Source organism: Furipterus horrens, unplaced genomic scaffold, assembly GCF_987537825.1.
Source record: "Furipterus horrens unplaced genomic scaffold, mFurHor1.1.pri manual_scaffold_4, whole genome shotgun sequence".
NCBI classification, from domain to species: domain Eukaryota; kingdom Metazoa; phylum Chordata; class Mammalia; order Chiroptera; family Furipteridae; genus Furipterus; species Furipterus horrens.
The window spans coordinates 81342967-81355839 of NW_028327174.1; positions in this window are offsets into that span (position 1 = coordinate 81342967).

Below are 12873 nucleotides of genomic sequence, written 5' to 3' on the forward strand. Positions count from 1 at the left end.
ACATAAAATCCCACATTTCTGAATTCTTTATAATGGATTTTCAGTTGAACCAACCAAATTGAACAAAGAAACATTCTTTAGTGTCATAGCTGAAAATATCAATGATCAAAGTGGGGTTGAATTTCTCTAAAGACAAAAATATAGTTATTACAAAAAAATAACTTGCAAGAATTTTAATAGTAATTCTTTTAGAAGCAGAAAGATGTACCTCTTTATGTTAATTACATGACATATTTGTTACATGAGTAAATTAATTAATTAGTAAAGTTTTATATTTCTTTAGTACCCCAAAAGGAATTGATTGCTTTTATGTGCCTTGAGGATTTTAATTACAAATAAAAATTAACACTATAATATGAAAATGTAAAAATTTACATCAACACTTATACTTTGGAAAATATTCTTGATTTTGAACTTTATTACCAAGATATCAAGTCTTTTACATTTTAAATGATGTTACATAAAAAACACTGTATTCACTGCTCTTTCAGTAAAGAACCCCCAAGTTTGGCTTAAATTTTTATTAAACTTTTTTTCTCTCCAAGCTTCTCCTTTTGCTAAAACATTAGTTATGAATTATGTCATTATCCATCCCATTAGGTACTATTGTAACTATTGTACAAAGCTAGAACATGGTAAACTTTCTTTGAGCTCATTTGCAAAAATATCACTGATTTCCTGATACTAAATTTACTAAATATCATTAAATTTATTAAATGTGCAAGAAAAATTGAATCTCCCCAATGACAGTTCTTAAATTTTCCAAGATTCTCTTTAAAAGAATATTCCTGATAATAAATTAAGAAGTAATGATAGAATTAGAATATCATCATTTGCAACTTCTAATTAAATAGTGAATGTAGGACACGCATATATTAATGTCTGCTAACATAAAAAAGTCTCAACAGTAGACTATGTACTACCACTTATGAACTGTTCTTGTGAACTAGCTTATGAAGCCTCTGTATCTAACATTCAATTTATGAGAAATAGAGGAACAGAAATACCTATGAGACAACACCACAGATATACAATTAGCCAAATACATCATATGGTGAACTATAAGGAAAAATGACCTTGTTTTTAATAAATAGCAAAGGAAAAGGAAAAGATTGAAAAACATAAAACTTGGAACATATAACCAATTTTGAACTGTTAAAAGGTGAAATTATGACACATTTGGGAAAACGTGAACAACTGGAGATTCCATGACTTTGAGGATTTATAGTTCAGTTTGGGAACATAATAATAAGGTTGTAAATTTTAGAAAATCCATTAGATTTTAGAACTGAAATATTAATAAATTAAATTATATGATGACTGGGATTTGATTTAAAAGGATTCATGAGGAATGTGGAAAGGAAAATGTGCAGTTTTGTAGAAGAACAAGATTAACCACTGATTTATCATTGCTAAAGCTGGATGATAGGCACAGGGAGTTCATTAAACTATTTTCTATATTTTGCATATGTTTGATATTTTCCATAATGAATATGTTATTTTTTTAATTTTTGAAAACTAAAACTCTGCCCACTTCAACGATAGGGATTTATTTCCAGTTCACCTCGTGCCCTGTTGCTCAACACTCTCCTCTCTTCCGTATCACTCACATTTCTCTTGGTCTGTCCCACCGACCAGTTCTGCTATATGCGCACACACTTAATTCTCTTATTTCCTTAAAAGAGAAGCTTAGTTCTCCATCTCCTATAGCTAAGTGCAGTCCTGCCTTTGAGAATCAACAGACTGATTAATGTGTCCTATTAAACTATGGGCTACCTATATCAAGTGCTAACGCTGAGCATCCCATTCTGGCAAAGGCATTAAAATATCAGACCTATAATCCCCTCTGACAACCAGGACCTATGACAACCAGTAAAGCTGTCCTGCCTCCAAAACCCCAGCTCAGTCAAAAACTCCCTGTCCTGCAGAGGTTTTAGGACCATGGCAGAACAAATTTATCCAGGACACTGTATTTTGTCTGGAGGGATGGGAAGTGGCTAATCTCTCTAGTGGAGAAGAACGCAGAACTTCCATCTCTCGTGCCTTTTATTGAGGAGGGGATTCAGGAGATATAAGGTCAAGACTTATGAATCATCAATAAGCTTTCAGATGCTTAGGTTACAGTTGACAGTTACTGATTACAGTGATCAATATAGAGAACACAGTGACCAGTCTGTGTCAGAGTCTACTAAACATCCTAATGCCATGCTGTCATCAGGTGCAAGACTTCACACATTTTCAGCTACACACTCTTTATAGTTAACTAAGAGATAAGAAAAGCAGAGCAAGCTCTAAAGCATACTATGCATTCTTTAAATTCAATTCTCATGGGTACCCTCTGAGCGGCCTTCAGTCCTGTCTGCCTCTTAGCCTTCCAGCTTTCCATTGAGTCTTGAGGCCTCCCCCAGGGATGGGGGGTTGGGGGGGGGGCTCACTGGCTCACAGCTTGGGCTACAATTTTCCGAAATCACAAGGAGCAGTCCCCTACAAACCAGACTCTATGAGTAAAAATATTTTTATTTCTTCCACAGATATGAATTATGTAATTGCTACCTCTTTCATCTCTTTAAAAGGCAGAACTGGCTAATAGGTTCAGTTTTACATGACTTTTGGAGGTGGGGTCTCTTTCTATGATTGTTACATTTTGTATAAGATACGCATATTGCTCATACCATTTTTGAATAAAATTGGAAGCAAGAAAATCCTCTTGGAATTTAGATTTAAAACAAGTACATGAAAAGTAATGCTTTAAATAATTCTTTGACTTTCTAGTGAGGCAATTTTGTATTTTAATTATGTACTTTATATTTCAGTTTGGAAGAAAGGGTAGATGTATTATCCATTAAAAATATTTTTAAGTCATTAATGGAAATTTTCTCTAAATTGCATATTTTAATTCAATTTCTGACTTAAAGTTTGTATATCATTCACTTACATGAGTTTGACAGAAAAAGATTCTCCTCCTTCTTCACTTAATGGCAGACCATTCAGTTTATAAATGTTAAGGGTAGAATTTAGGATAGAAAGCAAGAGTTAATGAATTTCAATGGCTTAGTCAGTTTCTTTTATTGGAGTTTCCTTTAAAATGAGATCAAGGCAATCTGGTGTATAAGGCAAACAGCATTATGTTGTCACAATCCAGTGCAGTTAGCTGGGATAAAATGTGTTTTTGCTCTCACTCACTCCAGGCCTTTTTCCCCAAAGCTCCATCCTACCAGTTATATCAGATCCCTCATTAATGATAAATAGTCTAGAAAGCAGATCTTCTATAAAAGATGACTGGAAGTATTAGAAGTAAGTGCAAAGTTGCCAGGTGGAGGGACTCTAACTATATGCCATGCATCTTTCTTCTATAAAGTTAGAAAGCTTACTTTAGTAGTACTAATTTCCCCAGCTGTATAGAAGGGCAACACTATCACATAGCCTCTCTTTAAAGACTATCCATATGTGAAAGCAGTTTGTAAATATTTCCAGTCACCAAGCATTTACTCCAGTCAATGTTTTTGCCATACACCTCAGTTTTCCAAACATATTCCTATTATAACCTTTGTTTGTTCTGCTTACAATTATTGCTCCCACTTTTCAATAAAGAAAAATGTGACCCCTTTTAGTGGGGTAGTGGATAACACTGGAATTGGTATCAGATCAGCTTAAGTTTAAATTAATGTAAATCATAGCTCTGAAATTTACTAAGAATATGGCCTCAAGAAGATAACTTACCCTCAACAAGCCTTAACTTCCTCATCTGCAAAAATGGATGTTTCTTATAGGGTTCTAACTGAGGAATATTCATAGGACATAAAGCATAGTGTCATAAATTATAATCAATCAATCTTGACAGCTGATTATTTTCAAAAGAAATTAAATAGCAAAGCTTGTCTCAGATTCACAATTAGTCAGTGACATAACATTTAAATTGTGGGGTTGAGGATGAGTTACCCCAAGATGTGCTTCTATAGTATGCCAGTTGTTTTGAGCTAAAGGCAGCTTTAGCCTCAGGCTCAAGAAAAAACTTCTGCCTGTCCCCCTTAACTACCTAGAAGAATTTGATTTAGAAACCTTGCCCATAGGAGATTCTCAGAGATAACTTCTTTTGACCTATCTACAAAGCAGGAAAAACTTCTATTTATTAAAGATCTGCTCTTCTTAACACCCTGCAGAGACCTTTTGAAATCCCCAAGGCACATTACCTCATTCCTAGCTTAAAATGTGTGATATTCTTTAATTCCTCATTCTATCTCTGAACTTCTTGTGCCTGTGGGGATCTCTGACTCTTTCATGTATGCAGGGTTCCCGTACATATGAATGTATTAAATTTAATTATTTTATCTTTCTAATCTGTATCATATCTATTTGATTATTAGACCAGCTGAAAGAACCTCAAGGGTAAAGGAAAGTTAGTTCCTACCCCTACAAACCCAAGATGGTCCACCCAAGCAGCATGACAAAATTTCTGCACTTAAGAGCAGCCTAATTAGCCTCTGCTGGTAGACCAGAAGCCAGCCCACACCTCACAGCAATAGAGTTTTCCCACTCATTCAAAGTCACTAAGCAACTACTTTATGCATACAATATTTAAAGTCAGGTCTTCTAACCCCTAAACGCTTACACAAGCTCTTTCTGTTACTGAGCTAAAGGGATTTGTTCATTTGCTTGCATTAAAGCCCAATCAAATACAAACAGGAGTTTGCAGCCAAGAATATAGAGGTTTGTTTAAGGAAGTGGTTTCAAAGCCAGAGGCAGAGATGAACTAGTATTCTAAGGCCTGGCTCCCTGATGACTTATAGCATATGGGTTATATATGAGAAAAATTATTAATCAAGGTCATTAAGGGAGTTGAGGTCATGGGCTTTACTGATTGGTTAGGGCTAGGGGAGTAGTTGATCATTGTATCAGGTCCTGGTGTCAGCTGTGATGTAGTTCTGTCTAGCTTTATGGGATTGTGGTTGTTAGGGTCTTTCCCCTTTCATGGACCTGGGCCTGAAACATAACTGATGTCATAAAGATGTTATCTTTAGTTTGATGAAACTCTGTTTCTGTGGTTGACAGACCTAAGGCTTTGTTCTTAAAGCAGTTTGATGCTGACCAGCATTTGATGTCCCAAGGGCTTAATGATTAAGAAAGGGAGTGGATAGACATAGTAGAAAAAGGGTCATGTTAAAGAAAAGGAGTTTCTGTGCAATTAAATTGCTAGAGCAAATACCGTAAATAGCCTTAACAGAGAGCTTCTTCTACAAAGTCTTGGAAAAGGCAATTGCTGAAATTATACACTAACATAGAATATTAAAAATAAAACAATAACAACAAGAACAAGAGTAGCTTTCTCCACTCCTCAGGGAGAATACTTACCTTCCTCTGCATCTCTGTTAATCTATATTATAAGCTTCAGGGAAGACAGACTTTTCAATGAGGAGACCTATAGTTTAGAGAAATATAATTCAGGGACACATATTAAGGAGTGTGATTTTAGCCCTATATTGTACCTTTCCTTCCAATCATACTCCTATATTTCATTTCTCAATTGTTTCCAAGCTCAATTTTGGGGTGATATTCATTGATTCTTACAAATACTAATAACCACCAATAGTCAACACATGTAATAAAAAAAAAAAAAACTGGACACAAAATATAACTGTATTTCTCAAGCCAGTATATGACTTGCTGTGTTCTTTACTATCTGCAGAGGCAATTGGTGATTCCCAGATAATGGGGGCTGCTTCACCTTATGCCCAAGGGTAACAACAGAGGTGATGGTCCCACAATCACTGTCTCATGCATGTGACGTCAGCTGGCACAAGCAGTCAACTATATGTATGTTATAGTTAAGAAGAGGATATTACATTTCATGTTACATATTAGTATAGGAAATAATCTTTATTAGAAAAAATACAGCAGATGATTTACTCTCTTGTTTATTCTTTAAATGGTTTCACTTAGAATTTAGAATGAAGCCAAAACACCTTAAAACAGTACATGTTCACTATTTTGAAAGGTTTTTTAAACCATTTTAGTATGGCCCTGACTAGCATGGCTCAGTGGGTTGAGCATCGTCCCACAAACCAAAACGTCACCAGTTCAATTCCTGGGCAACACACCGGCCTGGGCTGCAGGCCAGGTCCCTGGTTGGAGGCTTGCAGGAGGCAACTGATTGATGTTTCTCTCACACATCGATGTTTCTTTTCCTCTCTTTCTCCCTCTCTTCCCCTATCTCTAAAAAATAAATAAATAAAAATCTTTAATTAAAAAAATAAAAATAATCTTTTAGTGTGGTGATGGCCAGAGGGAAAAGGGGGAGGGGTTTGAGTGGAGGTGGGCAAAGGAGGAGGGGTTAACAGGGAGACACCTATAATAGAGTCAACAATAAAAATAAAGTTAAAAAAGTAAGAATCAAAATAATAAAAATTAAAAAACAGTTTTAAACACTTCAAAGTTGTACTGTTTACCCAGTATTTTCAGATTTTCTTCTTCCTTCCACATAGTGGGTTTGCATTTCCTTGACCCATCTATAGATATGCATACCTATGGGATTTGCTTTTTTAAGTAAATTGCAAGCAGAAGTCAAGTACTCCACTTTGGAAGAAAAGTTTTAGAGGTAGTGTTTGATTCACTATACCATATTCCCTTCCCATTTCCATAGTCACTGTAATGAAGCATAAAAAGGGAAGATGCTTCTTTCAGCCTCGACCTTTGAGTGACTATTTTCAAGTAGAGACCCCTATCAGCTTGTAGTGAACAAGAAATAAAGTTGTTTTTGTGTACATTTGTGTGCATGAGTATTTGTGTATAGAATTGCATGTGTATGTTGAGAAACCAGTGAGATTTGGGCCACACTTTAACCTACCTCATTTTGACTAGTCTAGAGATTGGTGATTAAAAGTTCAATGCTGTGTAACAAAAGCTTAAAATACTAGAAAGAGCTGATACCATCCCGCAATGCTAGCTTCTTTACTGTTAGTCAGACAACCTCCTCCTATAGCCCCTCCCCTCCTCTCCCTGCATTATGCTAGTATTAAATTGTCATCTCTGCAAAAATAAGAATTTCTTCAAATGGAATACCACTGTTTTGTTTTGTTTTGTTTTTAACTTTCTGGGTTTAGAATCTTTCTCTTTATCAAAAGATTTCTTTTAATCTTAAGTAAACTTGGCATCCTCAATGACTGTTAAGCTAGGACAGAAATTTAAATGACCTGGGGTGTCAGACAGGCAAGCAGTCTCATAAAATACAACAGTTAGGATTTATTTTTTAAGTATTATTTGCATGTTTGGGGGGTCCAAAGTTTTGACACTCCCAAAATATGCCTTTTGGTATATTGATTTTAAGGTGATTATTAAGAAACAAAAGACACAGAAAGAATGTTTGACCCTCCCTCTTTCCTGCCTGAGGCAATTCAGATTGAAAAGCCTGCTTCAGGGAAGAAATTTTAGCATAGTCACCATAAAAGTTTTAACCTTGGTTTAATTTGAATTAAGTATGGTGGACAAGGATCCAAGCAGGGGTCTCTTAGCTAGATTCCTCACTATATGACATTGTTTATGGATGTCTAGCCATTTAATTTGTGTTCCTCTCTTTTTCAGCTACCTATAAATTGCTTATTTCCCCTTAAAAATTCCAGACCTTGGTCCCCCTTTCTCCTTTGTTTATAATAATATATCAATCTCACTTATGCTTCTTATTATTGTGAAACCCTCCCATATCCATCCATAATAATAACTCATGGATATTTCTCCTGTTAATCTGTCTTTGTTATTTTGATTATTAGCCCAGCTAGAAGAATTTAGAAGGTAGGGGAAATACTTTTTTTAGCCTCTATAATGTATAAATCCATAAAGGAAGCTGAGAAATAAGTAAGAATATCAGTCATTATTTGTTAGACTATATAGACATGGAAACAATATAAGTATTGAGTATAAAATTGTTAAAGAGCAATGACTTAAAACAACAGAAATCCAAGGCACATTTATCAACACAAATACCGGAAGTGCATGATATTCCTGATACGGGGATATTACCTGTATTTTGAGCCCCAAATAGGAATTTCTTCTGTCTCCCCATTCACCACCTGCTCCAAAACAACTTAATTTATTAGTCACATTTTCATAGTTAAAGCTATAAGTGAATCAGGCTGAATTTAGAGCGATTAACCAGACAACTCAATGCTCAGGTAATATACACAGAGTTAAGGGAGTATGAATACAGTGAGAAAAAAATCTTTCCAAAGCAGTAAGAAGCTTCAAAGGGACATTTCTCAGTTTTAAGCATAAAGACTGAGAACTTTCCACAAACTCTAAAACACACTCTGTAAAGAAATGAATTACTGTAAGCAGCAGTTAGAAAGAAGCAGTGGGAGGAAGGAGGAAGGGAGCCACCACCCTTGTTGACCCAAGGTAAATAGTTGAAATAGTTTTAGTTAACTGCCCTTGTTAGCAAAATTTCCATTGTGGTTTTATCCCCAACCCCGATGTGGGTAGTCAAGAATAATTATGGGAAAGGGCATGCCCAGAAGAGACTAAATTTATATGACCAAAGTATCTGTCAATCAATATAGCACCTCTCTCTCATGCTAATACAATAATCACACATGTACTTAAGGCAGCAGATTCAGGAGACTTAGGCCTTTCATACCACTCTTGGCAGGCCTATTCTCTTCCTTCAAGATGTACTAATAAAACCGTTCTTACTCGTCAACTTTTGTCTTGCTTATCTGTAATTCTTTACTGCATCAGTGAGAAGAACTGAGTCCCAGTAACTTCGTTTGGTGCCATGAATCAGATCCCTGGATACGGTAAGTCTCCTCCACTGTGATTTTTCTTTCCCATGTCACCATGGATCCTTGACCTTTTCACACTCTTTTACATTGCCTGGGCTGTCTTCATGGTTGTAGCCTTAGTGATGATAGCAGTTTGCGAATCAATTTTCTATAGTTATTAGTTTTGCTGAGGGTTTCTTGCTTCTCTCTCTCTCTCTCTCTCCTCCCCCTCCACACCCCATGGACATGGGTTGAGCATTTAAAACCCATGAGGGTGCTCACTGCTAGAAAAGATAAGCTGGTCATGGACCAGGGAATAGACACTAGGTTCCCCGCCAGCTGCAAGCAAACATCCTTGCAAGGAGAAACATTATAAAAGCAATCATGCTCCCACTGCTGTGGCACTTTTCCTACTTAGGTTTAGTTCCCTAGAGGGGTGTCAGGGCAGCCCTGCTCTGAGAAATCACCTGGAGACCACTGTGGGATCAGACAATGGGTTTATTGAGGGAAAAGCGGGGGAAGGGGAGAGGCAGCTCCCAGACCAACTCAAGGGCCTGTAGAGGCAAGGGGAATGGGAAATGGGGAATGGGGATACCCAGTCCTCCTCATCGGCCTGTGGGAGTCCCACCTACACTTCTGCAGGCACCTTTTTTATACTTGTCAACCACACATTTTGGTAAGGGTGAGTTTGCTTATCAACATATTCAGTAGATCATTTACATCCAATTGCTCCCCACTCCATACACACACACACACACACACACACACACACACACACACATCAGGTTATTTAACATATCAGGCTAGGTCCATTACCATTTTCCCTGGGAATGGTTTCAGTTCACCAACATATCTTTTAGGAACTGCTAAGTCCATCAGCATATCTTTGGGAACAGCTAAGTCCAGGGCTTAGCTGTTGATTAGCATATAACAAAAGTCCAGGTGTGTATTCTAGCTGCCTCCCTGTTCAGACAAGGAGGAGACAAGATTTTAACCTTCAGCAGAAAACTCCAGCCTTTCAAGGCTTCATTTTCTAACCATGCCTTCTCATTCAGTCAGCCTTTCTCATAAGTCCTCATTTTTCCTTGTAGATCTAACTTCTCCTGCTGCCATTTGGCCATTCTATTTACACTTCTCTACCTTTTCTGTTTACCCTGAAAGCAGGGTGACTATTGTGTCTACTCTCTTAATGAACAATGGTCACACTCCTCCAGGCCAAACATCTTCACTAGATATTACCCCACCAGTGGTGACCCTATCTCTACTCTCCCATATTACCTCTGTGAGCAGTGCTTACACTGCCATTGGCTGGAGGCTATCAACAGACAACTCCTGGTACTCTGTGGCCAGTTATGGCCCTGCCTAACAATACTTTACCACATTGAATCCAAGGTTCTTAGACTCTTTACCTGCCTGTTCCAAACTCTGCATTATATTCCCATTTTGAATTGGGCTCAGCCCCGTTGTGCCCACATCAAGTGGGAACAAGGAACCTTTTGCATGTACCTCCTCAGGGACCTCCTGCACACTTTTTTAAATTAGGTCAACTTCCTAAAGTATCTTGAAAGGGCAGACAAATTGGCATGAACTATCCTTTGTGTGCCTTCAAGAGGTAGAGGGGAAGAGTTAGAACTAGGACTTCTGGCCAGGATGGAGGCATAGACAGACATGCTCTGTCTCCTTCCACAAGTAGGAAGAAATGCAACTACCTCAAAACTGGAAACAACTAGAAGTTCCAGAGGGTCAGACTGCATGGAAGTCATAGTCCCAGAGTGTCTGACCCCTCTGCTCAGAAAGACCTTCAATTATTAGAAACTAGAATAATTACGGGGGCAGCCCTACATCAAGGTCCCCACTTCAAATGACTTTCATACAGGTCAGGGATCACACAGATACCCTTTCCCCTTCATAGGAATGACAATTCATCTAGCAGTATGAAATACCAGTGTTTCTGGCTGGGCCCTTTACAACACGGATCCCCAACCCCTGGGGCCTAGGACCAGTACAGTCAATGGCCACACAGCAGGAGGTGAGTAGTAGGCTAGCAAGTGAAGCCTCATGGACATTACTGCCTGAATGTCTCACTCCTGTCTCCAGTCCTCCCTCCACCCCTACCCCTGTTGGTGGAAAAATTGTCTTCTGCAAAACTGGTCCCTGGTGCCAAAAAGGTTGGGGACTGCTGCTTTACAAACATGTGAGTGGTGACTGGACTGTTCATATATTAAAAATAACTGTCTTTGTTTTACAAATGCAGTCTTTACAGAGCCAGAGGTGTGGCTCCAGGACATCAAAGCCCACCAAATCCCTTTACCTTTCCAAAACCTCTTCTATTCATCTAGAATCTAGCATTATTTTTCAGTTGAAATACTACCAACTCACTAGTCATTCAATGTCAACTTTAATGTTATAGAGTATTGCCTGTTTCCCTTAAGTGCTATTTAATGAAATGTGTTCCTTTAATCAGGAAAACAGTTACAACTACATTGGCTAACTTAGAGTAATAGGCATTAATACTTAAAAAGGTTAAATATAGAACTTAATGATAATGGCCAAATTTTTTATTCTGCTAAGAGTAATAAACCTCTGCTAAAAGGTTTAAATTTTCTTTCATAACTGTTTGTCTACATTTACTTTAATATTTTAATGCTATATTAATTTAGACCTGACTTTTAATCCAAATTCAAAGTTTATAACTATAAAAGCTTACAAAATCAAGAGATCTTACATCATAAATCTATGAAAAAAGCCTGATAGCTTCCCAGATAGATAGCAGAGATGGCAATTTTAAAAAGAATTTATAGAAATAAACTCATTTTTAAAGTTTCATATAAAATTCAACTGGATATTACAATCTTAAAGCTTTTAAATTTAAAAGCAATGCATTCAGTCACATTTTTACCCTAGAAATCATGACAAAATTAGACAATACTTCATTTCAGAAAATATTGTGTTTACTATAGCACACAAACTTTATACTGGGAACATAAAGCAGTCATTTTTTGCATGACAGGAAAATTAAAGTTTGCTCTGTGACACTCAACCAATATCTAAAGTATTACTTTCTATTCCATTTGCCTGTTTTCTTCTCTATTCACTTGTCAAGCATTTTTTGAAAACTTCTTATGTGTATAATTTAATATTGACACATAAGTAATCTACCACTGAACATTTTAATCACATGTGCACATGACTTAGTGTGAATGATTAATCCTCACATATGTCTGGCATAAAATGTCCTTTTAAAATTTTTTGTTTTGGAATTTTGAGAATTGAGGGCATTTGTAGCAAAAATGGAAAAACATTTTTTAAAGTACCTTAAGAAGATATATGTAATAAACCTGACCAAATAAAGTCAAATTAATTATTTCAAAGTAAGTAGAAATAATTAAAAGTATCACCACTTTATATTTTTCCAGTGAACTATCCTATTTCTGAATTCTACAGAAGTTTCCAAAGTATGATCTGCAGACTATTAAAGCTAAAATGTTGCTGATAATAGTAAAAAAAAAAAAAAAAAAGTAAGGGATTGTGGAATTCCTGGGGCCAAATAACTTGGGGAAAGTTAGCGGAACAGAGTTATAAGCATCTATTTTTTTTGTTGTTGTTCTACAATTTCATACATATATACAGTAAATTCTGAGGATATTGGTATCAGTTTTTTACTGATGTATACAAAGTCTGTCTGGAAAAAGAGCAGCCATTGCTAATATAACGAGAATGGTTTGCATGACATTGATGTAACCTGGCAGTCAAGGAGAGTGGACTGAAATTCTCGTGTGTGAACAATGATGACTTCACTGTATTAATCAGTTGGGGGTGGTAGATGCCACTGAGTGAGCATGTGTACTGTGTGGCTATTTAATTCAAAATGACTTAGCAAGCAGAGCAACAAATCTGCACTAAATTTTATGTTAAGCTTGAACATTCCTCCACAGAAACTATTCAGATGATTCAGAAGGCCACAGCTATGAGAGACTGGTGATTGGCAGCTTCATCATGACAATGCACCCACTCATGCATCATGTCTTATGCAGAGATTTCTGGTGAAAGATCAAGTACCCAGATAGCTCAGCCTCCCTACAGCCCAGATTTAATTTCCTATGACTTCTGGCTGTTCCCAAAACTA